This window comes from Myotis myotis, unplaced genomic scaffold, assembly GCF_014108235.1.
Source record: "Myotis myotis isolate mMyoMyo1 unplaced genomic scaffold, mMyoMyo1.p scaffold_m19_p_3, whole genome shotgun sequence".
Taxonomy (NCBI): Eukaryota; Metazoa; Chordata; class Mammalia; order Chiroptera; family Vespertilionidae; genus Myotis; species Myotis myotis.
The window spans coordinates 194,800,982-194,827,817 of NW_023416335.1; the positions used below are offsets into that span (position 1 = coordinate 194,800,982).

Here is a 26,836-nt window from a genome sequence, read left to right on the forward strand (position 1 = left end):
CTGTCAGAGGAGCGGGGAGGACGGCGGGGAAGAAACTACAAGTTCGGTGATGCAGCGCGACAAGGCGGGCGCTTTGCACGCTGGGAGTGTGTGTTTAGCGGAGCGGAGGAAGTTCCAGATTGCGCCTGGGTCGGGGAAGAAGAGAAGGAGGTGGGAGAGCGGGAGCAGATGGAAAGAAGTGCAGCTTTCTTTTTAGTTCCGTTTAAGTTCGGTGGAAGCTGTAATGACCAAAAAAAAAAAAAAAAAGTAAAATTTATTATTGACTGCTGTGAATGGTGCGAGTCGGGCGGGGGTGAACCAGAATAAGTAGCATACCAGAAGGGTACGAGCCATGTGCAGTTCCTCGTTAGTATAGTGGTGAGTATCCCCGCCTGTCACGCGGGAGACCGGGGTTCGATTCCCCGACGGGGAGATGCAAAAGTGCCTTTTTTTTCGCCCACTTACGTATGCTTGAAAATGAAAATATTTGTACAAACGTTGTACAAGCCAGTGTGTAAGACATAACCCATTAAGATCTGTTTTGTTGCTGGTTTGCCAAAAAAGTGAGCTCATTTCTGTCAGTTCTTTGTGTGTGTGTGTGTGTGTGTGTGTGTGTGTTAGTATTTATTATGTACATTTCCAAGCCCCAGAGATCTAAAACAAAATGTTGATTCCCAGCCTAAAAGTTTAGGAAGATTATTTCAAGATGCTGTAATGAGAGAGTCCTGTCATATGAGTGTGCGCTGGCCACAAGGGGAATGCAGAGCTGGGACATGTAGCTCAGCTCCAGAAAAGGTGAGGACGGATTGAGGAATGGCTTGCCTTTAGGATGGGACCTCAGAGTTGAAACTGGAAAACTCGAAGAGTAGGGGTCTCAAAGGACTTTCAGCAGCTGGGCCTTTAATCCTGAATGTATGAATGGGGGCCCCTTGAAGAATTTTAAGCAGAGGAATGACATGGTCAGATTTATGTTATCAAGAGAACACTGGTAGTATTCAGACAGTGGATGTAAAAACCAAAGGCAGGAGCGTTAAGAAACTGTTAAAATAGTCCAGGGAGAACATGCTGGGGGCCTGACATAGGAAGGTAGTAAGGATAGAGAGGAAGGAAGGCTTGGAAGATATACTTAGATAAATGGATTCTCAGATTGAGGAGGAGCCTAAAGTGATTCTTAGGTTTTTGGCGCCAATGGCTGGGTGATCATTAATGAGAGAGTCTATACGAGGAGGACAAATTTAGGTAGGAAAGATCTAAGTTTAATATGAAGTTTGAGAATATAAGGGGATCAAAGTGGAGATGTTTATGAGCCACCTGGTGTGCCTATGAGTCCACAGCTCTGGGGATGTTTGGAGTAGACATGAAAACATCACATAATGTGGTAGCTGAATCATGACCAGGGGTAAGTTCAGTCCAGGGAGTGTGTAAAGAGTGGTGAAAAGAGGTTGGAAGCTGGGAGAACACCAGCATTTAATAAAACAGGGCTGGAAGTTTGGGGGAATACTTTCACAATCAAATCACCTTCAATTTTATTTGTCAAGTATACCTCGATAAAGCTGAAAATTTTTTAAAGGAGTGGGGACTAGAATAAGAGGAAGTCATGAAATAAACTAGGGAGGGCCAACCAACAATGTCATCATATACAGCCCAGAGAGCCATTGAAATAAAGGGTAAAGAGTCTCATTTGGATTTATCAAAGGGTTGGAGATGGGGAGAATGGCGATTTGGTTGACTTTCATGGTTTGGTTGAAGGTGTATGCGGGCAAGCAGTGGGTTGAGCAATAAAAGAGAAGAGGGGAAATAGAACATAGGCTGCTCTGCTAAGATGCTTGGCCAATGTGGGAAGGAAAAATAAAAGAGGAATAGAGGGGAATGTTGAGAAAGTGTTTTTTTAATTTTTTTTAGGGAGAGGAAACAACATGTTTGAATGTAGAAATTAAAGGGTTTCTAGAGAAAAGGAAAGATTTATAAAGTGTGGGAATAGTTGAGGAATTGAGCATTGGAGAGTGCTGATAGCTCCATTCTGTACAAAGTGGTCTAATAATCAAATTTGGCTCTAGCACCAGAAAAAGATGCTGTACATTTGGGTATAAGGAGTATAAGGAGGATACTCTTATACCTAAATGTTTAGACAAAAGAAAATAAAACAAAAACATTTCAAACTGTGAAATCCAATACCTTACATCTGTATACACCTCCATTTCATAGGGCCTAAAATCATGACATGATTGACCGTTGTAAACATTTTTTGAGGCCTAAAAGTGTTCTGGGTGTTACCAAATATAGGGTGACAAATATGATGCAATAGAATTGATACCACTGACTCCCAAATATAGTGCACAAAATTAGCAGTTCACAAACAACAGGAGTGTTATTCATATGCAATGGTGGATTGAGAATAGTTTTAAAAAACAAAGCTTCCCATTGCTTCTATAAAATGAGCATGATATCAGGGTGTATATATGAAAGGAGACTTTATCAAGCATCAAAAGATGACTTATATAAAGTTTTATGAAAGGAAATAGTACATACATTCAGAGGGCTATATGAACAGGAAGTATTCCAGCTCTACTGCTCAGCTGGAAAAGTTACTTAATCCTTCTGGGCCTCAGTCCCGTCAAGATAAATGCAATACCTCTGCCTCATGGGGTTGTTGAAACGATTAAATGAGATAATGTAGGGGAAGTGCTTAGCACTAAACTTGGCATAGAGTCAGCATTTGTCACTTGTTAGCTAGTAGTATTATTTTGGTTGGCTTTTATTTTGTTTATTTTGATCATTTTCATACTTATTTTTTCTTGTTCATTAGCAAGAGTTTTTAGGAAGATCTGGGAAATGAGAAGCAACCAAACATGGGAAATGAGGAGCAGATCGCACTGAATTAGGCCTCGAAGGAGCGTTTACAACATTAGCAATGATCATGTTTTTGAAATACATTAACATTTAGGAAATTCAGGAAGTTGCCGTTGGTGCATTAACACTTTCCTTAAAAGGATACACAGACTTTTCATTTTCCCCTTACTTCACACAGACCTTTCCTTTCTTTAAGTAGTCAATGCAATTTTCAGATACTAAGGGCATTCTAGGACACTGCAGCTACCTAGCATAGAGTTGGGGAAGGCTCTGTCCTACCTGTTGGATAATTTACTCCCTAGCACACAGCTATACAAAGACCTAAGATAGCATGATGTTAAGATGAAGGCCAAGGCCCAAGGAGAACTATAAATGAAGTTTTAGAGAGACAAGGTCTATCCTCTAGGCCCATGGTCGGCAAACTGTGGCTCACGAGCCACATGTGACTCTTTGCCCCCTTGAGTGTGGTTTTTCCTAAGCCTTAGGAGTACCCTAATTAAGTTAATAACAATGTACCTACCTATATAGTTTAGGTTTAAAAAATTTGGCTCTCAAAAGAAATTTCAATCGTTGTACTGTTGATATTTCGCTCTATTGACTAATGAGTTTGCCAATCACTGCTCTAGGCCCTAGAGTTAGGGAATGTCAAGAATAACAATATAGCATTTGAAATGGGGCTTGAAGAATGAGCGGGATTTTAATAGGAAAAAATGGTAGGGGCTATGAATTGAACATGGAAATGTGAGGTGGGCAGCTTTCCAGGTAGACATAGTCACAGGAATCCAGGCATGACACCAGAAACAGAGATGTGTTTGGGAAAGAATAATTTTGGGGGTACAGAACCCTATAAATTAATCCAATGCTTCACATACTCCTTAATAATCTGTCGTCTTCTTTCCTCTCCAGGTTATATATCTGGTGTGGCAAAGACCATTAGCTGTTCCACAACATCTGTATTTCTTTATCCTTAGTAGTAAAACTCTCCATGTTTAGCAGGACACATGGCCTCCCAGAAGACTACATTTCCCAGCCTTTTTGCAGTTCTGGCCAAGGTAAGAGGAATTGTTAATTATGACTTGTAGGAAGGGTCCTTAACAGGGACTTTTTACATATATTGATTGATTTCAGAGAGGAAGGGAGAGGGTGAGAAAGATAGAAACATCAATGATAAGAGAATCATTGATCAGCTGCCTCCTGCACACTCCCTTCTGGGGAACAAGCCTGCAACCTGGGCATGTGCCCTGACCTGAATTGACCCGTGACCTCCTGGTTCATAGGTCGATGCACAACCACTGAGCCAAGCAGGACTTTTTATTAACCTTTCCTCTCTTCTGTTATCTGGAATGCAGAGGTAATGGCTAGAGCTCTAACTGCCATGCTGTGTCATGAGGTTGGAACCATGTGCTGAGGGCAGTGGAGCAGCAACATAGGATCTGTGAGCTGGAAGTAGCCCGGGCTCTGGTGATCATGCAACTCCCCTGTGGACTGCCTACCCTGGGTTTCTTTTCCTTGAGACAGAAATAAACTTCCGCTTTAAGACAGTGTTATTGTGGGGTTTCTCATTCACAGAGAACTCAGTCTTTACTAAGACACCTGGTCTCAGTTGGATGGTTCTGTCAGTTTGGACCCAGGTACTTACCCTTGTCTAGTGATTTGGCACCACTTTATTGTGGACTATTATATAAGTTTGAAAAAATGTTATTTACCAGCTAAGTAAATGTTATTTACTTCTCTGTATCTTGTGTTTTCTGCTAGAGCATTCTTTCTAGTTTAATCAGACCTCTATTCTCCCTAAAATCCTTCAAGGTCTCACCAATATCTTCAGTAGATATTCTCCATTTTTATTGAAAGATGTGATGGCCTGGGGGTGGTTTAGCCAAGAACCTGTACAACCTGGGCAAGAAGATAAATTGTGAAGAGGTGGAGTCAACATATCGGAGCTCCGGGGGGGCCAGAAGATGATGAAAATCAGGGTGCACGTCTGAAAAGATAAGGAGCAGTAGGGGCAGAGTGTTTGACAGAATAAGATTATGGATGACTTTCTATTGTGTAAAAGGAGGAGGAGACTATATATGAAATTTGCTCATATCTATGTAAAGTATTTCTGGATTCTCAAGAAAATCCTGGCATGGTTTACCTTTGGGAGGAAAAGTGAGACAAGCTAGTAAGGCTGACAAGTGGGATAGGGAAACTGAGGCAGACAGTTAAACAAGCAGTTTGCAGCCATCTAATAACTGTAGATGCCAAGCAGTTTGCAACCATCTAGTAAATCCTATCTTCCCTAAACCAAGGACACCTAAGAGTAAAAAGTTTGCACTTCTCCTTCCCAACCGGAGAGTAAACAGCTTAAATCACCCTACTTAGGGAGACAGAGAGCAGAAATCCAACTAATGCCATTTGCCAGCCACACCCAGGGACAGATGAAGTTAAGGGGATAAATCTCATTTTGGCACATCAGCATAAAACTGATGAATATTCTATTGAGATCCTCCCCTAGGACCTCCCCTAAACTCCCAGCCTTTAAAACACCTCAAAATGAAGGTCCCAGCACCTGTCCTCCCTCCCAGGAGCATGCTTGCACCTGTCCGACAGGCAAGCATTTCCTAAACTCTAAGGGACCCCATGAGTCTTGCAACCAAGGCAGCAATGGGCAGCGGTCGTTCGCCTGGTTAACCCCTGGACCTGTCCCCAAGGCCCCCTTTTCTCTGCCTTCGCAGTGAGCCAAAGCAGACCAGCCTAGGCTCATTTCCCCAGCCCTTCCTTGTTTCACTGTCCCCAGCTTTAATTAACATCCTCTAAAATTCACCTGGACTCCTGTTGGGACATCTTTCCTGTACGAAGTCAAGAACCCACACACCACTGGCCGGCCCTAGGCAGACCCACCCAGGGCCAGGCCCCCTTTCTGGTAACAAACGTAGGGTGGCTAAGAAACAGAAGTGTGAATAGATGTTTCAACTGAGTAACCTGTTACAGCCTTTGGAATCTTGATGTATGTGACTATATATTACCTATTCAAAAAATTTGATTGATCAATATTTTTAAAAATAAAGGTCACTAGAACACAAATCTGCAAGTAAAAACAGAAACAGCCTCCTGGGACTCCCCATGGAGCTCTCTAGCAGGAGATCCTTCTAGCCCTGCAGTCTCGCCTCCACAGGCCATGCTGGATGAAACTTGTCCAAGGAAGTGCAACTTGTCTGCCTCCTGCTGGTCTTCCTTAGGTTGGAAGCCTCTACTTACCCCCACCTCCTCCCCACACTTGGCTCCTTAGCAGGGCTCTCCTCCCCCTGACAACTCTGCCTCCCTTCCCTGCACTCTGGGCTAGAGTCTATAGAACCTCTTTCCCTAATGGAACAGGGTGTCTAAGACGCCGTTCATGTCTTCCTCCCAATGAGCGAGAAATGATTCCGGCCACCTTCTTTTTCAGGTAGCTCACAAAAATGGCTGAGGCAACCCTGACCTATTTCTGCATTTTTCTCTTAAGTCTGTTTTTGCTTGTGTAAGAATTGTATGTTTATATTTACATCTTTAGTCTATTCTTCATGTCAAGAAAAGGTTTGGGCAGCTGGGCAGGCCAGAAATGCAAGGAGCACAAGTCAGAGTTCTTCCAAGGTTGTAAAATAGCATCAGTGACCTCCCGCCCCGCCTGCCCCCACTCCTTCCACTTCCTGTCTCTCTCGCTCCCACATGGTTGACAGCAGGCAGGGTCTGGTGGAGAGCCTCGCCAGGCCCTGCATCTCCTTCCACACAGGTCTGTCTTCCGTTTCTCTGTTTATACCCTTGGGAGGGACTAGCCTGAACAAGATCGATTGTCAAGCTGTGCTGGGTAGGATCCAGCCCAAGAAATCACTGCTGGTCACGTGGCCTTCTCTCTTAGCCGCAGAGTGTGGTTAAGAGACCAGCCGCTTCAGTGTCTCCTAAAAGCCTCATCAGAAATGCAGATCTCATGCCCACCCCGAAACTGGACCGGAACACAGATCCCCAGGTGATCTGTGTGCTCAAAGGATACTTAAGGGGTTGGAGGCGATGCAGGGCAAGAGTTAATCAAACATGTCAGGCAACCTCTGCCAGAGTCCACAGCTCTAGACCCTCAGATCACTTCTCCCTTAACGCCCCAATGTCGTCCCCAACACAGCACCTACCACACTGCGTAAAGGTCAGCTTCCTGGTCAGTCTCCCCTACCAGGAGGAGTGTTCTTAATTCCCAGACGGTAGGTTTGTTGTCCCTCTCGGAGCATGTTGTTCGAATGAACAAATGTGTAAATGAATGAATGAGATTTTATTTGAGGTTCCAGGCATCCTTTTATTCAGTGCTTTACTCTGTGTTGACTTTGGGGCGAAGAGAAAGCTACCTCCAAAGCCCTTCCTTGTCCTCCAGTGTCACCAGACAACATGTTTGCTTGTGACAGAGAATGCCCTACCGCCTTCTTGATAATGGTAAACAATTTCAAAACATTTTAAAATATGTTAGGTCTGTTATTATTGATTTCAGAGAGGAAGGGAGAGGGAGAGAGAGAGAGAGACATCAATGATGAGAGAGAATCATCGATCAGCTGCCTCCTGCACACCCCCTACTGGGGATTGAGCCTGTAACCTGGGCATGTGCCCTGACCTGAATTGAACCGTGACCTCCTTGTTCATGGGCTGATGCTCAACCACTGAGCCACACTGGTCAAGCTCAAAATATTTTTATTGAAGAATTCTATCTAGAATATGAAATGCACGTATCAGAAGGGTATAACTCGCTGAACTGTAAACATTAAACCCAGTGCAATTGTAACGGAGCGCAATGCTCTGTCTCTGACTCCATCTTGTTCAAGCCTGTTGTTCCCACGGCCTTGAGGCTAGTAATTCCTGCCTTGTTTGGCATATAGACATGCTAATCATCAGAGGAATTCTGCTTGAGCTCCAGTTTCCCAAAATCTGCTCTTCCCACTTCCCCTTAACTTGCCTTAAAAGAAACCTGAACTCTATACCTTTGGAAGATGGATTTGAGGAGCTTACTACACCTCCCATCTTCTTGGTTGGCACCTTCTCGATCTATGAACCATCCCTTACTCCAGACTCCAATGTTTTGAGTTTTGACGCTTTGGGCACACAGACTTTGGACCAGTAACACAACCAGCACCCAGATTAGATACAGAGCATTACCACCACCCCAGTAGGGCCTCCTCAAAACCCTCCCAGTCTCTAGATATCTCATTCCCCAGGGGTAACCACATCCTGACTTCCAATAACATATTCTATCTATTTTGCCATTTATATATTCTTTCCACAAATGGAAGCATACAGTAGGCACTCTCATGCCTGACTTCTTTGGCTCACTGTTTGTGAGATTCCTCCATATTATTATGTGCAGTTCCAGGTTGTACAGTCTCATTGCTGACTAGTGTCAGATGTGTGGATATACCACACTTTACTTATCCAGTCTATTATGGGTAGACATGGGGGTAACTTTTAGTTCTGGGTTATTGCGAATGGCGCTGCTATGGGCGTTCTGGAACACATTGTAGAACACGTGCTGCTTTGAAGTTTGGACAGCTTAAGCCATGTCAAACCCATTGTTTTGGGACTGTTGCACCAAGCCAAAATTCTTGGATTGCAGCAACCCAGGTTCTGTAGTCACGGACATAAACCCAGCAACCCCCCAGCTTGAGTTGGGGAAAGGTGAATCAGGCAAGGAGGGGAGCTGTTTTCATGTTACCAGAAAACATTTTTTCACAAATGCTGGTCTAGATCATACTTAATCTTCCTTTTAGTAACTTCTTTTTCTTTTCTAGGTGTGCCTGATTGCAAGATTCAGCCATACAGGTTGTTTTATTCTGACTCAGAGATTCCAGCTCTACTCATATTTTTCCTGGTAAGTATTTTGCCAGAGCAGGTACTTCCACCTTTTGTTCTGATTGTCTAAAGCATGAGTGGGATTTGACAAGTGTCCGCAGGATTTCATTCTCAACAGCAATATTGCTGTCTCGTGTTGATTGGCTTTGAGTCCAATTTTTCTGGTTTGGCCAGCAGAGCACATTATTGCTACTTGCCTGTAAAATATGTTTTCAGCAAAGACCACACTAAAAGGCTTTCCTTCTAAATGTAGTTCTCATCTACAAATCCATGTTTGAGGAACTATCTACTATTTTGTCATTTCTTATAAAAGGCCTCTTACTTGGGGTTTGGAGGTGAACAAACTCGTATAAGAGATTCATAGAGTTGATTCTCTCTTCCCTTCTTCTGCAGTTGGTATCTCAGCATTTCTCAAGCGGAGTCACACACTTCCAGGTACCCACTCACCTGGCTTCTGCCTTCCTCCAAGCTGCTTCCTTTGGGCTCCCTGTGTAGCCCCTTCTTCAGCCAGCCTCTACTTCCTCTCTCACGGACACACTGGGAGGCCCTCCCCACTCACTGCTCTCACCTCTGTTCCCTGACCCATTCTCCAGACAAAGTTTCCCAATGTATATTCCTCCTCTTTGGTCCTTAATTTTTCTTAATAGTAACTTTATACACACACACACACACACACACACACAGTCAACCCTCATTACTTGCAGATTTCATACTTGAGACTTTTCCTTCTTGCTAAAAACTTACTTGTTACCCCCAAATCAATACTCACAGCTCTTGGTGGTCACTTGTGGACATAGGCAGAGCTGTGAAAAATTTGACTTGCCTGAGGCTCATAGTCCCAGCTGCTCAGTTCTCTTGTTTCTGCTTCTTATAATGTAAACTAGATGCCCGGTGCTTAAAATTCGTGCACAGGATGGGGATGTCCTTCAGCCCAGCCTTCACCCTCTCCAATTTGGGACATCCCTCTCACAATCCAGGACTGCTGGTTCCCAGCCACTCCCCTGCCAGCCTGATCGATGCCTAACTGCTCCCCTGCTGGCCCAATGCCCCCACCTGCCCTTTCCTACTGGCCCCGTCACCCCCAACTGCCCTCCCTGCTGGCCTGATCACCCACAATTGCCCCCCTTGTGGGCAGCCATCTTTGACCACATGTGGGTGGCCATCTTGTGCAAGGGTGTGATGGTCAATTTGCATATTATCTCTTTATTATATAGGATGTGTCTTTTTTGTGGTCTATATAGTATCTTTGTCTTTCACATTTTTGTGCTTTTTTGTTGGTGATTTTGCTGTTTAAAATGTCCTTCAAACAAATGCTGACGTGCTGTCTGGTGTTCCTAAGCACAAGAAGGCTGTGGTGCGCCTTGTGGAGAAATTATGTGTGTTGGATAAGTTTCGTTCAGGCATGAGTCACAGTGCTGTTGTCTGTGTCTTTAACTTTAATAAGTCAACAATATGCTGAATAATGTGCCTGTAGACAGAAACACACATAAAACAAGGTTATGCATTGGCTGGTTGATGAAATACTGAGGTTTTCGGGCCCCTACCATATTTTTCCTGGGAGCAGTAGTTCCGGATTTGCTCATTCAGTGTTCACAATGACTTTATAGGACACAATCACTGCACATCAGTGTTTTCTGCCCACACCCCAGTGATTGCTGTGTGCACGCGTCCATCCCTCTCTGGAAACCCCTCCTAAATGAAAGTGCCAGGTTTGGATGGATAACTGAAGAGGAAAGTACTTCCAATGAAGTTGATGGCTAAGAGCAAAGTCAGATACCAAAGGCAAATTTGGAAAAAATAATTTACACTCCTTGAATCCTCAGATGTATTTCCAAAAAATGACCCCATCACGTTTTATACAAGGTGTTTGTGTGCATAGGGGCTGTCTTCACCCGGGCCTGGTCATCAGGGCAGGACTCGATGAGGTCCCCTGTTCCCTAGAAGTGGAGGAACTAGCAGCCACTGAAAGCTCTCTTTCCATCTTTACAGTAGCATCGCTGAGCCGTGAACATGACACACCACCATGCCTGACACACCAGCCCTGAGACAGGAGGAAGGAGGATACCAATCTGTGACTACCAGGAAGTGGGGATCACTGGGGGCCTTCTTGGGAACTAGTTACTCCATGAGGTAGGCATCATTGTCATCCCCATTATGTAGAGGAGGACACCAAGGCTCCGAATAATTAGCTCAAGTCACTCAGTTTGGAAGAGGCAGAGCTGTTGGTCAGACCCAGGCCGTGTGGCCTCAGAGCACATCCTTTTGGGGCAATGCCCTTACCCTGACCTCCCCACAGGTCTTTTTTCTTTTTTTATAACTTCCTTTCTTTCCCCTCCTGCACAAAACATTGCGAATAATATATATTTCCTTTTGCTTAGATCATTTCGAAAATCATTGTTTCTTAAGGGTGGAGATTGGAGAGTTTCCAAAGAATGAAATATAATGAGAACATCTGTCCAAAGCCCCCAAATGTATACACATTAACTAATTAATTAATTAACAAAATGTAACTCGCAGACTATGAATAACAAGACCACTGACCCAATTTCAGAGCCCAACCTTTACAAAATGAACACAAGGCAGAGTATACATTCTATCAAATACCTTTCTTTTGTGGTTGTTTGGGTTAGGTTGTTGGCTGAGCGGGCTAAATTAAGCAACATTTTGCAAAAGTGAGCCTGTAAGATTAGGCCTTAGGAAACAAAAGCCGGAAAGAGAAGCTACATTTCCCATAAAATGTGCAACTGTAGGATAACAGCTTATGACAGTGTGACTGGCTAGAGGGCAATTTATATATAAGAAGGAAGGGGGTTCCATACTACATATAATGCCACCTCTATAAATGATCATGTGAAAGGTAAAGTTTTGTTGTCCTTTTGTTGTGATTTAAAAAAATCAAATTAGCACCCTACCTGGTTTGGCTCAGTGGATAGAGCATCAGCCCATGGACCAAAGGGTCCCGGGTTTGATTTCGGTCAAGGGCATGTACCTCAGTTGCAAGCTCCTCCCTGGCATGGGCCCTGGTCAGGGCACGGGCAGGAGGCAATCAATCGATGTGTTTCTCTCACATTGATATTTCTCTCTGTCTCTCCCTCTCTCTTCCACTCTCTGTAAAAATTCAATGGAAAAATATCCTCAGGTGAAGATTAACAAAAAATAATAATAATAAATGAAAGTCAAATTAGTACTACATTGCACGAATTAATTGTCAGCCTTTTTATTTTTATTTTATATATATATATATATTTTAATATATTTTTTATTGATTAAGATATTACATATGTGTCCTTATCCCCACGTTACCTTCTACCCCCCCCTCCCCCCCCGCTCATGCCCTCACCCCCCCATTGTCCGTGTCCATTGGTTAGGACTATATGCTTGCATATAAGTCCTTTGGTTGATCTTTCCCCCTTACCCCCACCCTCCCCTACTTTCCCTCCAAGGCCCGACAGTCCAATCAATGCCTCTCGGTCTCTGGATCAGTCCTTGTTCATCAGTTTATGTTGTTCATTATATCCCACAAATGAGTGAGATCATGTGGTATTTATCCGCTCTCCAGCTCCATCCATGCTGTGACAAATGGTAAGAGTTCCTTTTTCTTCTTCCTCTTCTTAAAGAATACCTTTCAGCATTTCATATAATGCTGGTTTGGTGGTGATGAACTCCTTTAGCGTTTTCTTATCTGTGAAGCTCTTTATCTGACCTTCTATTCTGAATGATAGCTTTGCTGGATAAAGTAATCTTGGTTGCAGGTTCATGCTATTCATCACTTTGAATATTTCTTGCCAGTCTCTTCTGGCCTGCATGGTTTCTGTTGAGAAATCAGCTGACAGTCGTATGGGTACTCCCTTGTAGGTAACTGATTTTCTTTCTCTTGCTGCTTTTAAGATTCTCTCTTTGTCTTTTGCTCTTGGCATTTTAATTATGATGTGTCTTGGTGTGGTCCTCTTTGGATTCCTTTTGTTTGGGGTTCTCTGCGCTTCCTGGACTTGTAAGTCTATTTCTTTGACCAGGTAGGGGAAGTTTTCTGTCATTATTTCTTCAAATAGGTTTTCAATATCTTGCCCTCTCTTCTTCTGGTACCCCTATAATTCTGATGTTGGTATGCTTGAAGTTGTCCCAGAGGCTCCTTACACTATCTTCATATTTTTGGAATCTTTTTTCTTTTTTCTTTTTCGGTTGGGTCTTTTTTGTTTCTTTGTATTTCAAATCTTTGACTTGATTCTTGGGATCCTCTTGTCTGCTGTTGGATCTCTGTATATTATTCTTTATTTCAGTCAGTGTATGCTTAATTTCTAGTTGGTCCTTTTTCATATCCTCGAGAATCTCACTAGATTTATCAAGGGTCTCACTAAATTTATCGGCGGTTTCCATAAAATTCTTGAAAAACCTTATAAACGTGGCCTTGAACTCTATATCCAGTCGTTTGCTTTCCTCCATTTCTGTCATTTGTGACCTGTTTCTTTGTCTTCGCATTTTTTATGCTTCCCTGTGTTGGTAGAGTGGTTTTGTGTGCTAGGTGTCCTGTAGGGCCCAGTGGCTCAGCCTCTCCAGTTACCTGAGGTGGACACTCTTGGTGCACCCCCTTGTGGGCTTTGTGCACAGTCTTATTGTAGTTATGCCTTGATTGTTGTAGGATCACTGGGAGGAATTGACCTCCAGGCCAGTTGGCAGTGAGAGTCAGCTGTGTCTGCAGTGGGAGAACTTCTGTGCTGAAGACACCCTTCTGGGGCAAGACTTGCTTCAGTGGGGTTTTGGTGCTCAGTGAGTCTGCCCCCTGAGTGTGTCCCTTATGGATCTGAGGACTTGTAATCTGGATGGTCCCCCTCTGACCACTGGGTACACTGGCTCTTGGATTTAAGGAGGTGCTAATTTAGCCTCTGCCTGAGGTTACACAGCAGGATCTACGAAGAGAACTGCAGATTCCCCTTCCTTTTTCAGAGTTTGGAGGTGCCCTGATGAGGCCCAGCTGTGAAGCAATGCAAGCCGCTGTGGGGCCTTGGGCCTTCTCTTGGAAGTTCTGGGTCTGTCTGGCCCAGCTGCAGTTAGGTAATTTTCAGGTTGCAAAGGGCCGGGGCATTCATATGCAAAAGCCTCTGCCGCAGCCTGGGTGGGGCGGGGTCTCAGGGAATCAAAGGGCGGAGCAAGCAGCTATGGCTGATCGGCAGCCCTGCCCTAAGGGGCTGCGCGTCTCAGTGTTCCGGTAATTGCTGCAAGCACCTCTGAGGGAAAGCCGCCCTGGAGTTCCGAGTTTTGCCTGCTGCCAGACAGTCCAGTTTCTCCCCGTATGAGTCCTGGGTCCCCAGAGACTTCCCGGAACTGGAGTTCAGAGCAGTCGGGAGCTTGTGACTCCCTCCCGATTAAAAAAGACAGCCACGTCCTCAGGTGCCAGCCCCTTATTGTGCGCACGAGCCTCCGTACCTCTGCACTTTACTTCCGCAGCTCCTCTGGCTCTCAGTGTGCTTTTCTTTCCTTCTAGTTGTAGAATTTCCACTCAGCCAGCCTTCCTGTAGTTCTGGATGATGTCCGTTTTGTCTTTATGTTGTTTTTTTGAAGTTGTTGTGGGAGGCAGCAATTTCCCGGTGTTTATCTATGCCGCCATCTTAGTTTTCTCCAATTGTCAGCCTTTTTAAAAAAAGATGTATATTTATTGATTTTAGAGAGGAAGGGAGAGGGAGAGAGAGAGAAACATCAATGATGAGAGAGAATCATTGATTGGCTGCCTCCTGCACACCCCACATTGGGGATCGAGCCTGCAACCTGGGCACATGCCCTGATAGGGAATCAGACTGTGACCTCCTGGTTCATAGGTCGATGCTCAACCACTAAGCCACACTGTCTGGGCTGTAAGCCATTATTTTAAACTAGGTTAAAGCAAACATTGATCAATAAAGACATTTTACTTTCTTTAATAACTAGAGGCCCGGTGCACAAAATTTGCAGGGTCCCTAGGCCTGGCCAGAGATCAGGGCCGATCTGTGGGGCGACTGGCAAGGTGATTGGAGGCGGGGGGCACTGGCACCTGCCTTGGCTGGCCTGGGGCCTGTGGGCAGGGGGCAGCTCCTGCATTGAGCATCTGCCCCCTGGTGGTCAGTGTGTGTCATAGCGACCAGTTGTTTGGCCAGTCGTTCTGCCGTTCAGTCAATTTGCATATTAGGCTTTTATTATATAGGATTTTTTTTAGCACTTTCTTGGTTTAGGCCCTATTTTAAGTGCTCCAGACATATTAACACCTTTCAATTAATCCAGATAACAACCCTATGATGTAGGTTCTATTGCTTTTCCCATTTTGCAGATGGGAAAACTGAGGCACGAACTCTACCTTGGTTTACACTAGCATCACTGAGCCATGATGCTAGTATAACCAAGTTAGTTAAGTTGCTAAGTCACCTAAAGTTAAGTAACCAGCCAAGATTATACAGCTAGTCAGTTTCAGAATTGGGATCAATATCAGGCAGTATGGCCCCAGAGCCTGGCTTTTCATCAAGCTTTTGCCTGGTACAAAAAGTATGGATATATAGTTCATTCTCTTCTGTCTTACCCCTTCCCCATCTGCCCTGCAAACTCCTGCTCTTTTTTCAAGAGTCAACTCAGGCTTACCCTCCTCTATGGAACCTTCCATGACTTGCATACAGAATTGGGTACCCGTTTCTCCATGTTCTCAACATGTCTTGCTCATACTATTGAGGCATTTGCTGTCTTTTGTCTACTTAGCTTCTAGTTTCTCTTTTCATGGGATACACCTCATGTAGCCCAAGTCTGGCCAATCAGAGCACCAAGGAGCCCAGTTCAGAGACAATCCTGTGATCCAGGTCTGTCTAATCAGTGAATCCTGGAACATGACAGGAACTTCTGGAGAGAAACATACACATTTCCATTGGAAGCTTGAAGCTGCCAGCAGCCTTCTTACCTTCATGTGGTACCTGAGAATGAAGCCAAAATGAAGAAAGCCAGAAAGCAATGAGAGGTAGGGAATGTCACTGCTGATGTCAATTGTTTGAGCTTCTGGATCACGCCCCCCTAAATTTAGAAGAGACTCTTCAACTTCATGACTAACAAACTCCCCTTTTCAGCTTACACCAGTTGGAGTTTTCTATTATTTGCAACTGAAAGAATATTAACCAACAGATACATTCCACTCCATGTCTACATGGTTATATCTATTTCTTTATGCCACTGTGTCTCCGTACTCGTCCGTCATTATTTGAGGGCAGTAGATGCTCAATAAATACTTGTTGATTGAACTTAGCTGAAAAGTGGTTTGGAGGGGACTGAGCCTAGAGCAGGCACTTTTAGGGGGGCTAATGAACTAGTGTAAGATGTAACCAAGGGACTCAACCAGTTTGAAATGTGAGATTGAAAGGGAAGGGACAGAGACACAGAATTAGCAAGGCAGTGATATGAGTGGGGTCAACAGTATTTAGCGTGGGTGCACCCCATTCTGTGTGTTTGTGTCTGTGGGTTTCTGTAGGCTTCTCTTTAGTGGCCAGCACTAAATTAAAACTTAATTGTACTAGCTGGTTACTGCTTGTCTAACCCATCTCCGGTTTATCACAAGTGGAAAAATTAATGTTAAAGAATCAGAGGCTCACATATGAGCAAGTGAGCACAATTGTCACACAAAAAAGAACTTTTATTAAACACCTTCAGGTCTCCATAGAGATAGGGCCAGGAGCACAAACTGACCCCCGCACACAACAGTTTGCACTGGCAGGCAGCTTCTGGACAATTTTAAAATTTTTATTGATTTTTAGAGAGAGGAAGGGGGAGGATAGAGAGAGAGAAAAAAACCAAAAACATTGATGTGAAAAAGAAACATTGATCAGTTGCCTCCCATACACACTCCAACTGAGGATCAAACCCACAGCCTGGGTATGCACACTGACCCGGAATCAAACCTACCACCTTTAGGTGTACCAGTCGATGCTCCAACCAGCTGAGCCACACTGTCCAGGGCTGGATAATTAAATGGAGCATCAGTTATGAGCAAAGGTCCTGAGCAAAATGGAGATTGGTAGGTGAAGTGGTTCTTGCCTTCTCTAACCACCAGCCACGTAGACACCAGGAAGGAGACCCTTGGAAGGTGTAAGTGATAGCACTTTACAACCAGCTCCAGGACCCAGTGGGAGGGAGGAACAAGGCGCCCTTTTGTTTTCATCACCTCATTCAAAAAGGAGCCAATCCTATTGTGACTTAACATCTGATCCTGCCCTGGGGACAGGCCAGTAGGAAGGAAGGGCGCCATCTGTTTGCTCTGGGATTATTTCACTTCTGCTCTCTGTCACTGACCTGTAAGATGGTCTCTGGCTGACCTGTGCCCTGATCAATCTTGGGGAAGACCCCTTTGTCCAGGATAAGAGATCTATAGGCTACTGTCCAATGGAACTTTCCGTGATAATGGAAATGTTCTACCTTTATGCAGTCCATATGGTAGCATCAGCTACAGGTGGCTCCTGAGCACTTGAGATGTGCCTAGTAAAACTGAGGAACTAAATTTTTAATTTCATTCAATTAATTGAAATTAAAATTTAAACAGTGACTAGTGGCTGCCATATTGAATAGCACAGCTCTACAGTTTTTTTTCTCTCTCCCCTTGTGTGCTCTGTCTTTTCCTCATTTTAAAAATCCTTCCAGTCTGGGCCAGTGTCTGAATCCAGTGGTTGCACAATGAGTCAGGTGAAGGTGGCCTCTTTTAGCTGAAGAGAAAGGTGATAAATCAGAAGCAGAATCCAGAATAACCCGCAGACACCAGCACCCAGAATGGGATGGCACCCAAGCTAAGTGCTGGTGACCCCACTTCTATCACTGCCTTGTTAATTCCCTTCCCTTTCACTCTTCAACCTGGTTGAGTCCCTTGATCACATCTTGCACCAAGTTCATTAGGCTCCCCAACAGTGTCCCTGCTCTAGGCTCAGTCGGCTCCAAAACACTCTCATTCATCACATTGTATGCTGCCATTTCAAATTATTAGTATTTTACACAATTCCTTTAAACTGGTTACTTACTGCTTACTTGGAAGAAAGTGTAAGGGCAGGCAAAGCATCTGTGAAGAGTCGAGGATCCAGGCTCCCTGGTTCAAGATCTGACTCTCGCTCTTATTAGCTACTATAGGCTCTTGGGAAAGTTACTTTCTTGGTATCTCCGTCTCCTCCTCTGTAAAAAGAGATAATAATACCCAGAGGATTGTGATGAAGCTTAACTCATTTTTCTGTGTAAAGCACATAGGGTAAAGCTGGGCACATAGTAGGCAGTAAGCAATTATTCACTAGTATTAGCTTACAGTAGTATCCTTCCTTGCATGTGAAAGCACTCAGTGGGTTTGTGGGTTAAGTATGTGGCCACCAGGTGGCAGTAGTGCCTCATTTATGAGGACTGAACTAAAATACCAGACTAGCAGAGATCCATTGAAACTCTCTTTTGAAGTCCCAGAGGCACAGTATGAAGAAAAGAACTGAACCTCTTCTCTCTCCTGCCCCTCCTTTTGCTCTAATTTCTGCCTTCTCTGTCCTGTAATGAACCATTTCTATTTTCCTACTGTATTAGTCTGCTCAGGCTACCAAAAACAGCAGGCTGGGTGGCTTAAACAACAGACATCTATTTTCTCAGAGTTCTAAAGGCTAGAAGTTCAAAATCAAGGTGTCTGCAGGATTGGATTCCAGTGCAGCCTCTCTCTTGGCTTGTAGATGGCTGTGTTCTCACTGTGTTCTCTGTGCATGCATAGGGAGAGAGAGAACTTGGTATCTTGTCCTCTTCTTATAAAGTCACCAGGCATTAGATTAGTGCCTCCCCACCCCATGACCTCATGTAACCTTAACTAACTCCCTAAAGACCTTATCTTCAAATGCAGTCATATTGGGGTTAAGGTATCAACATATGAATTTTGGGGGTTGAGGTACACAATTCTGTCCAAACATCACTTTTATTTTTAATCTCTAGCCTCATAGAACTGGGAATAGATTACTTTACATGACAAAAGAGACTTGTGCATTAGGACCTTGAGATGGGGTGATTGTCTTAGATTACTTGGGTGCCTTACAGGGAGGCAGGAGAGTGAGAGTCAGAGAAGGCAGGATGATGAGGGAAGCAGAGGTCAGAGAGAGAAAGGGGAAGACAGAGATTTGAAGATGCTATGCCACTGGCTTTGAAGGCAAAGGAAGGGGCCAGGAGCCAAGGAATGTGGTAGTATCTAGAACCCAGAAAAGGCAAGGAAATGCATTCTCTCCTAGAGCCGCAAGAGGAATGGAACCCTGCTGACATCTTGATTTTAGTCAAGTCAAACCCATTTTGTTTTTGGTTTGTTTTTTGTATTTTTGGGTTTTTTAAACATTTTTGTTAATCCTCATCCATTGATTTTCAGAGAGAGTGGAAGGGAGGGGAGAGACACAGAGAGAAACATTGATATGAGACACATCGATTGGTTGCCTCCCACAGACACCCTGACCAGGGGCGGGTTTTGAATCTAGAACTGAGTTACGTGCCCTTGACTGGAATCGAACCCAATACCCTTCACTCCACAGGCCGGTGCTCTAACTACTGAGCCACACCAGCTAGGGCAAGTCAGACCCATTTTGGACTTCTGACCTCCCGAACTGTGAGAAAATTAATTTGTGGCTTTGTGTGTTTTTTTTAAGCCACTAACTCTGTGATAATTTGTTAGAGTAACAATAGGAAATACTACAGGCAATGTGGTTGTCAAGTCCCTGCAGGAAACAAGTGGCTCATGTATAGGCTTAAGTGACAAAAAGTTTAATAGAGAGACTGTGTTTCACGGAGGTGTGGGTAAGGGTTAAGGGATGAGGAAGCACCAAGAAGTTAACAGCGGCAGGAAGCTGGTATCTTCCTGAGGTCTGAGGGGCACGGGAGAAAAGAATGGTGTTACTGGGCCCAATGTGAGCTGGAGTCAGGAAGAGGCCGCCCAACAGCAGCTGTGGCCATGAAGAATGGACTGTGGGTGAGGCAGGTCCCCTGAAGCTGTCTTATGTATAATAAGCTCCGATGGTGAAGGATTCCTTATAAAAAAACTTGTGGCCCTAAGATTCATGATGAATTCTTTCCTCAACTTCTGAGGTCAAACCAGATCATATTAGCATGGACTCAACGAGGAAGAAACTCCCTTAGATCTAGGTGTTTGTGTGCCTTTAACTCTTGGTCTAGCTTTTGCTTCTTTTTGGATATGTAAAAATGCTTTCAGTGATTATGACTTATGCTTATTTCAACAGACATCGTTAATGGAAAAACAGATATAAATGGATCATAGGGTATGAAAAGCAATGCAGTCACCCGTGGGTGTTGAAGCCCATCTAATGGGCCACAGCTATAAGCTGAGCGCCACCACACGTGGCGGGGCAGTGACCCATATTTCAGGCAAAGTAGCAAAGGGGAAACTGAAAAGTCCCTTTGGTTTTAATATAGGAGTGGCTACCCTAATCTCGCAAGTCATACCCAGAATCAGTTGGGAGAGTGTGCAAGGCGGGGGGAGGGGAAATGGGTACTTTGATCTTTTCATAGTTTCCTTCTTGGTAAATAAACTTGTATTTTCAGGCCAAATCTCATTTTGCAATTTCCTGCCAAATTTAGTTCTCTGTAAAGCCTACCTTTGCCTTTGCCTTCTCTGCCCTCAGGCATTCAACAAACACTTTACCTTTTTGCTTTTCCAGATTTAAATTAAACATTTTGGAGAAACGAGGCATGTGATAGGAGTCTCTGCAGCCTTCCCTGCGCATGACATTCGTTTGGCCTCTGTTCTCTCCCAAACTCTTCCACTGCCTCCTGATTTATATTAAGCACAGCTACGTTTGATGGTTTAGACGTAATGTAAGTGAAAACAGCTTGATTCACTAGGAAAAATAATAAAAGTCAGAATCAAATAATTACAAGCAAATTAGAAGAACAAACTCAATTTTGTCACCAATAATTTTGAGAATTAGTTAGATTGTCATTTGTTATTACTCTGTTTCCATTCCTTCAGCCAAAAGGAGTTCTAAGCACATTTGAATCTATTTTATAGATGAAGTCAATGAATTTAACATGATAATTTTAAAAAAATTTTAAAAACCTTACCCTGGCCAGGTAATTCAGTTGGTTGTGAGTTCAATCCCCAGTCAGGGCACATATAAGATGTTTTTCTCTCTCTTTTCCTTCCTCTCTAAAATCAATCAATCAATTTTTTAAAATTAAAAAAAAAAATTAAACCCAGATAAATTACATAGTGAAATCACATTCATTTGGATCCTACCCATAGTTACCATGATTTGGATATGAGTTGGTTTAAAGTGTATTTTTCCAGTCCATGGGGGAAAGGCTTTATTAGGAAAATAATGTAAGCAAGATGTCAGTGTATTTAAGAAGTCAAATAACTTTGGAGCATTTGAAAAAGCTTTGATATTTTTAATTTGTATATAATTCAATTATTGTGACAACTGATTATCAATGATCCTGACTTCATTGACATTTATATAGGATTTTGTACTTTACAAAAACTTTTATGGGTCATAATTTTTGTTCTTACTGTAGAGAGACATTTCATTCAACAAGTGTTTTATTGGGCACCTATTATGAGTAAGGCTAATTCAAATGATGACAAGAAAACTCTAGGTTTAAACCAAGACCTCTACCCAGGTTACATTCACTTTCTCACTCCTACCCCACCCCAGTGCCACCCCACTAGATATTGAACTTGGAGGACTCTTTAAGAACAGGTGTATGTCTTGGTTATCTGACTGTCCAGAATGTCCAGTATCTAGAACTGAGCTTGGCACAGAATATATGCTCAGCAAATATTTGTTGAATGAAAATCTACTGACTCCCAGTCCAGTGCTCTTTTGCTACAACACTGCTAACACTTTTAAAGACAATTGCTGAGCTAAGGAGTATATATCATTTAATCTTCAGGAAAAAAAACACCCTAAGAAATGGATAGTATTATTATCTTCATTTAATAGTAAGAAAAAAAACTCAGAGGGTTAAAAGTCACTTGTCCAGGGTCATATACCTAATAAGTGGCAGAACCAAAATTTGGGTCCAGGAGTGTTTAATTCTGATCTTGTGCTTCACTACTACCCTATACCACCTCCACAGCTGACTCTTAACTGTTAGCCATGTGCTAAAATGCAAGGTCTATAAAGACAGGGATATTGCACTTTGCTTTGTTACTGTATTTCCAGAGCCTGGGATACTTGGAACACTTTGGTATCAGGTATACTCTAAAGACATGCATGTTGAATAGATAAACAGATTATTTAATTAAAGATGCTTTGATAGGACCTCCATTTGGTAACATGTTGTTTGACATCTATTCCATGATTGCTCATAGAAGACGCTGTGAGGCTATTGCCTCCATCACTCCTGTTTTTCAAATATGACTCAAGGAACAAGCATCCTGTTCCTGCTCCAGGGTAAAATCTTGGTTGATCTAAACCAGGGAATCCCAACTTAACGTAGTTTGGCAGTCACAACAAGGAAGAGGGTGATGCTACTGACATCTAGTGGGTAGAGCTCAGAGATCCTGCTAGACATTCTACAATGCACAGGACTACCCCCCTACCCCCAACAAAAATTATCAGTCCAAAATATCAGTGATGCTGGGTATGAGAAACCCTGGTCTAAGCCAATCACGCTGGTCCCATTTCTCATGCAGTGAGTGGTCCAGGCCTGGTCATGTGAAGTAATTCTGGCCAATGAGACAAGAGCAGGAATCTACTAGGGGATTGTGGCAGAAATTGTTAATTACTTCTGCTTACTCATTTCCCCCATCTTTTCTGTATAGTAGTATTCCTCCACTGTTGGCTAGGCACATGCCCAACTATAGACTACACTTCCCAGCCTCACTTGCTGCAAGGTGTGGCAATGTGACTAAGTTTTGGCCAATGAGATGTAAAAAGAAATGAGTCTAATAAAGAGATCGCTGTTCTTTACTTTCCCTCTTTTCCTCTTTCTGTAGAAAGGGAGATGGTATTGGTGATCCAAGTTGAAGCAAGAGCAGGACTCCAGGAGATGGCAGAGAAACAAGAGAGAAAGATTTAGCCCTGACCAGTTTGGTTCAGTGGCTAGAGTGTTGGCCTGTGGACTGAAGAGTCCCAGGTTCGATTCCGGTCAAGGGCATGTACCTTGGTTGCGGGCACATCCCCAGTAGGGGGTGTGCAGGAGGCAGCTGACCCATGTTTCTCTCCCATGGATGTTTCTAACTCTCTATCCCTCTCTGTAAAAAATCAATACAAAATATTTTAAAAAAAAGAGAGAGAGAGAGAGAGAGAGAGAGAGAGAGAAAGATTTACACTGGGACTGGTAAAAGGAGAGGAAAACAAACATTTCTTGTTTGAGCCGCTGTATTTTCAAGTCTTTTGTTCAGCAGCTTAATTTGTACTCTAATATGGAGTGTTTCTGGCTGAGATTTTCCTCTCAGATAAAATGCACACACATAGGAAAGGACCATTTGTCCAAAGGATGTTGTGAGGTTTGTGTGGAATGTCTGGAACCACGGCTGCCACCGTGTAACCATGAGATGAGGAAGCCAGAGGGTCAAACTGACCTACTGAGCGAGAATGGCGTGGGGTGGTTGTAAAACACCTGAGTCTTTCTTGACATTGTTGAACCACTGAAGTAGCTAACTTTGCTTCCTCCCTACTTCAGGGCTTCTTTTAAAGCAAAACAACCTAGTAAATTTTCCATTTCGTTTTAGCCATTTAGAGGTGTGTGTTTTTAAAATTATAGCCCTATTCGGATTTCCTTTATGTACGCAAGCATAAAGATATTACATGTTATTATAAGTATGCTCAGACATTTTTTTGTTGTTGTTAAACTTTTTCTTCCTACTAATTTATATTGCCTTCCCTCCTGCTTCCTACTTCCTTCCACCAAGTTCATCTGAATCTGTGGGGTTTCTATACCTGAAATTAGTATGTTAGGGAAATGTATACTGTCCATCACTTGTGGAAATGAGGGTGTGGGGCAGCAGCTACAGGTCCCTGTAATGCTTTCTGCTTAGAAACTAGAAGCTAGCCCCTTTGGCAGGTGGAATGAAGTTGAATGGGAGGCTCAGCTTCCAAGAAGTAAGTCCTAGGACAGCTGGAATTGTGTAGCCTGTGATCTGCAGGGGTCTAGGGAATGCCATTCACATGTCAATGGTGCTCCCTAGTGTTCCTGAGAGTATAACCTCTAATCTGGTCAGTCCAGATTAGAGGGGGCCCATGTTTAGTATGATAAGCCAATTATTTCCATCTACTTTGCTGCCACTAAAGCCTCACTCATAGCCCTTTCCTAATTACAATGCCCAGACACTCCCTGAAGCCACTTGGCTCATACTAACAGGTTTTCAATGTGGACAAACTCTTTACATCAGCGGTTCTCAACCTATGGGTCACGACCCCTTTGGAGGTCGACCGACCCTTTCACAGGGGTCGCCTAAGACCATCAGAAAACACGTATGTAATTACATATTGTTTTTGTGATTAATCACTATGCTTTAATTATGTTCAATTTGTAACAATGAAATTGGGGGTCACCACAACATGAGGAACTGTATTAAAGGGTCGCGGCATTAGGAAGGTTGAGAACCACTGCTTTAGATGATCTTAAAATGAGAGCAAGGCTGTTCCCTGGGGGCAACGATAAATCCTCTTAGTTCCCTTCGTGACAGATGACATAAAAACGGGCCTTGCTCTCCCTAGGAGGGTTCTGCTTTTCACCATCTGTGCACCTACACTGAGGGGCCAGTGTAAAGGTGAATTTCCATTCACTTCCTGCTGGCATCTGGCTCCTTCTTTTGGGCTCCCCTTGAATTGTTTGCCAGACCAGCCAATTAGTCCCCTCACCCTTCCTGAAGCTTCCCAGGAAGCAATATCACAACAGGCAACCCCTTCATTATGCCACTTCTTCTGAGCACTGTGATTCTAAGTGCCCTCAGTTGGAGAGAAGCTAATTTGCACATGACTCTTTAACCCTCCTTTGAAAGACTTCAGTCTCACACACACACACACACCATCAACAATCTAACCCAAGATAGGAAAAAAGGTGAGCATATGTGGCATTCAAGAATAATTTAATAGTGAGACATAGTTTCAGATGGACTGTAGTTTAAAGAGATCACTATTTATTTATTTTTTAAAAATGTACTTTTATTGATTTAAGAGAGGAAGGGAGAGGGAGAAAGAGATAGAAACATCAATGATGAGAGAAAACCTTTGATCAGCTGCCTCTTGCACACCCGACACTGAGAATCGGGCCCAAAACCTGGGCATGTGCCCTGACCGGGAATCAAATCCTGACTTCCTGGTTCATAGGTCGATGCTGAACCACTGAGCCACGCAGGCAGGGCAAGAGATCACTATTTAAATACAATATGGAAGGAAAACACAGGGACTATATTTTCTGATCCTCATTGCAGGACATAATACAGACTTTTTCCTAATTTATGAATTTGTTAAGATGGAAGAAATCATATAAGGCTATAAAATAAAATTATATTAAGTTAGACATTTCACAAATGACCTTTGTTAGAAAAGAGTATCATTGCGTTGGCAGGATCCTTTGTGCCCGCAAACCCAGGATGAATGGTGACCTTCCAGGTGAGGCCAAGGAGATGTCCCAGTTCTATTCATGGAAACATCAGCCTTGTAACTTGTACTAGGGTTCTTCACCTTTAAACATTTTTGTCTAATGCCCAAAGCACACATGTTTATTCAGAGCACCCATTTGAATAGGTTTACTTCTCTGATTCCTGAGTGAAGTGTCCATAGGCTGGACAGAGTGGTCGGCTGTTTCAACTCCCTGGACCATGGGAGCAATGGAGAGATGTCTGGAGGGTAAAGGCATTTGTGGGTCAGGCTGTGTGCATGGAGGGACAGACACATTGTGTTCCCCCACTTCTCTGCTGTTGTCACCACAGCTTCTCTGCTGTTGTCACCACAGCTGCTCTGCATCCCGTGCACATGAGCGAGTGGAAGGGAAAGGCGGAACTCTGCTTGATGGTTGGAGTGGCAGGTGGCAGGTCAGGCCTGGACACAGGATACACCTCACTGGGGACAACCTCCAACCTGAGGCAAGCTCATTTTCACCTAAATAATCACAGGACTGTTGTACTTCAGGGAGTTTAATATAAGCAAGGCACTTAGACCGGGGCCTCATATATGGAATGCAATACCTAAAGGTCAGAGGCTATCATTTGCATCTTCAGTGTCTTGAGCGTGCGCACACACACACACACACACACGCACACACTCCATACATGTCTGGTAAGTAGATTTAAAACTCTGTGCCACCTTGGCAGCTCACACTGTCTCAGGAAGACCTTCCTCTTGGTTCATTCTTTATCTTTGTCTTGGTTCATTCTTTATAAAAAGGCAGTACTCGCTCAACACCTGACCCCTCGATCTGGAACAAAAGGGACAACCCTTGTGACTGTGTTTAAAGTGGGGAAGCTCCTGGCTTTGTGGTGAGCTGCAAAAAGAATTAATGAGGCTGGAAGCAGCTGGATAATCAAAGTGCCACAGTTCACTGCATGGAGGAAGCAGTTGTCTCCAAAAATGCGGTTGCACCAGATTTTACGCACAATAAGGAGGTTGGTCCCGTGGAGAGGAGAGAGGCAAGGGCTCCTCTGAGGAGGAACTAACTCCTTCTATAAGTCAGGAAACCTCAAAGCTCTCAGTGGCCCAGGGGAAGCCCAGCCCCTCCCCACAGTGATTCTTTTGCTCCCTTGGAACCCGGAACCCGGAAACTCAAGCCCAATTGGGCACCTTTTTGGTGTGCCTTTCCTTACCTTCCTCCCCAGTAATTTCACAAGACACTCCTTCATGCCCGGCGACCTCCTTCCCCATTGTTTCACAGCCTGGCAGCTTCGGCCAGTTCTCCCTGGTAAGCCCTGCCCTAACATGCAACCTGTTCTGTCGACCAAAGACTCATTTCATTTCCACACCTGTCTTTCTAGGGCCCTGTAATTGTGAAACCTTTCTTTTGAAACTCAATTAAAACTGTGCAATCAGGCTTGTACACCAGTCTTGTCCAGGGGCTCCATTTTTTCTTTTAGTTTTCAATTACAGTTGACATTCAATATTATTTTGTATTAGTTCCAGGTGTACAGCATAGTGTCAGAAGCCCTCCATTTTTGAAGAGACAAAAGTAAGTTGCTGGGGACTGACTGACCGTTTAGTGGGTACGGAGGTTCTCTTCGGGG

General features: G+C 43.8%; 1 long non-coding RNA gene and 1 other non-coding gene across 2 annotated transcripts; both read left to right on the top strand.

Annotated features, from left to right (window-relative positions):
* Positions 1-123: 123 nt before the first annotated feature.
* Positions 124-26,777, top strand: LOC118649437. The gene is made up of 6 exons (XR_004965657.1): positions 124-357; positions 3,736-3,881; positions 8,610-8,689; positions 9,064-9,105; positions 10,660-10,800; positions 26,730-26,777. It is a non-coding gene; the product is annotated as an uncharacterized LOC118649437 (long non-coding RNA).
* Positions 341-412, top strand: TRNAD-GUC. Its single transcript has one exon. It is a non-coding gene; the product is annotated as a tRNA-Asp (tRNA).
* Positions 26,778-26,836: the final 59 nt, after the last annotated feature.